General features: G+C 34.5%; 1 non-coding gene across 1 annotated transcript; it reads right to left on the bottom strand.

Moving 5' to 3' along the window:
• Positions 1 to 1,471: 1,471 nt before the first annotated feature.
• On the bottom strand, positions 1,472 to 1,543 carry TRNAE-CUC (transfer RNA glutamic acid (anticodon CUC)). Its single transcript has one exon. It is a non-coding gene; the product is annotated as a tRNA-Glu (tRNA).
• Between the last annotated feature and the right edge of the window lie 957 nt (positions 1,544 to 2,500).

The raw sequence follows: 2,500 nt of genomic DNA, 5'->3' as shown, positions 1-2,500 counted from the left end.
AGATGAATTCTATGAAGGATGAGGTTTTTGTCAAATGCAATGAAATGATGCTGATTAGAACAGAATAACACTTCATTTTTTTGATGAATGGGTTATCAAAGTAGTCATGCAAAATATAAAAACAAAATTATTGTTATCCTTTGGTAGCTCGACGTAAAAAAAAAGATAGGTACATGGTAAATGGAGTAATCACCATATGCCTTATACCTTCTTTCACAGCAATAAGCAAAGAGAAATATGGGTTTCATGTGGGTAAGACAAGGGGATGCTGCTCGTCCACGCCATTTCGGGAAACGATATATAAAATTATATAAAGATTTAATGGCAAAGAAAAGAAAAAGCATTGCAGATATAGAATGTTTCCAATGAAACCTCAGCCCCAATTGCAGAATTTAGACACAAATGATATTAAAGAATCCGATCCACAAGTTCTTAGTTCTACTGTTTGACCTGTAAAATAACTATCGATGAGATATGGCTTGATCTCTGAAATAAAACAGATGTAACACAGTTTAATCCTACCAACACAGGTCGTTGAAGGAATATGCCAAAAGAGAAGCCTATCAAGTAATATTTTGGATAAGCGTGCCATCTGTCAGCCAGGACCTCAGTGTCCCAAGTAGGGATGGTCTAAAATAAGTATGTGGAAAATTGTTCGGACCACTCTTGCCTTTATTTCCAAAAGCTGCTTCAATTGGATCGAATGTTATAATGGAAGGATCAAATTTGTAAGACTACATATTTTCATACCAAATTCAGTAACTGAATTGCCAATATAATTAACTTATTCAGGGAAATATTTAACAACTCTACACCTCTAGGAAGTCACTGGCAGCCATCTAATAACATCAAGTGGTTTTTAAGGTTCTCAAAATGTAATAGGAAATGAATATGTCAGCCAAATATCATGCTTGTATCATTAAATAAACAATTGTATATTTTCACTGCTCTAGTATTACTAATTATCAATGTTTACTACGTTGGTATACCCACAATCAAATTGTGTAAAGATCCTTTATATACTTAGTTTATTGCTTTCTGGGGCGGATTCACGAAAGCTCATAGAATTTCCTAACAGCATTTGACTCTAGGTATTCCCAATAATTTGTATTTGGACTTGACCGATGACTGTTCTTAGTGAACTCGCACTGTGTCGAATGTGTGGGGAACCATAGCTAATATTTACACTGTAATACACCCCGTGATGATAGTTCATTATAAAAATATCATGTAATTGATAATCAAATGGTTATGACATAACATATAACATAATATGCTTATATAATAGTGGTAACATTACACATTTTATTTCTTTAATTTTTAAATAGGGCACCTTCTACCTCTGTGAAATTTAGAAAAACCTGTCCATTTTCAGTGTCATAGATGACGCCAGTGAGGATTTTGCGTCGTCTGCTTGTTGATGTTTTTCCAACAGCAGAGTTGTTTCAACAAGCAGGCCTTCCTGAAAACATTCCCGTGCCGGGAATCGAACCCGGGCCTCGCGGGTGAGAGCCGCGTATCCTAGCCACTAGACCACACGGGATGTGTAAGATGATGCATCTTTATTGGAACATGAACTCCAATTAAATGCGTCAGCTTTTGTTTGAACATGCTTAAATTAGCCAGGTAGTAGTAAACACTGGATATTTCCTATTTTGTGAGACCTAAACACAGAATTCCATTTTAAACATCAGGCTTAATCTTTCTGAGTTAGATTCAATTCAGTTTCCATGTAGGCAATAATTCTATAATTCAAATAATTCAGCTACTTTAGCTATACTTCCGTGATTCAAATAATTCTTCAGCTACTTATTTCTGGTGTTTTGATTTTTTTTTGTGTGTGTTTTAATGAAAATTATGTCCAAGACAACTCATCATTAACGACCATAAAATAATAATTCAATGTTCAACAATGCATTCATTACTTGTATCTAATATATCCGATATTTATATCATATCACAATAATCTATTGTACTCCTTTCCATGACTCAGATAAATCGTTTTTTTCTTTAAGTATCCAGAGAATTGGGATCAAACCCTTCCAGCCTAGAAATCATTCTGTTCAGTTTTTCTGTTGTGTATTTTATGGGATGATAGCTGATGTACCTGTTTGCAAGAGTTGCAAGATTTGTACTGTAGAGTTCCGAGAATAATATAAGCAAACAGCATACTGTGAGTTTTTATATTCCTGGTTTTCTTATTGATTCAAGGCTGGTGACAATGGAGGTTCTGATAAATGTAATATGATACATGAACAATGAACTACTTATACTAAAATTTCATAGTTAAATAGATAAAACCAAAGTGATTTACAGACTCTTTTGTAACTTGAACAATTTTCGTATGCGAGAGCAGAAACCTGGATTTTTTTCCCAGTAGCTTTATCATTGCAGCTGAGAAACCCATTGGAATGTCGATGTCCGATGATGTGTAAACAACTGTGTCCAGCACGTATCCAGTTTCTCAATCACTTTATTCATCCTTGGTTGAATTTGCTAT

The sequence above is a fragment of the Penaeus japonicus genome, unplaced genomic scaffold, assembly GCF_977035675.1.
Source record: "Penaeus japonicus unplaced genomic scaffold, GWHDUDI00000001_assembly GWHDUDI00000001, whole genome shotgun sequence".
In the NCBI taxonomy this organism is placed as follows: Eukaryota; Metazoa; Arthropoda; class Malacostraca; order Decapoda; family Penaeidae; genus Penaeus; species Penaeus japonicus.
Note: the sequence above shows the minus strand (reverse complement) of the source record. Positions and strands in the feature narration are given on the sequence as shown.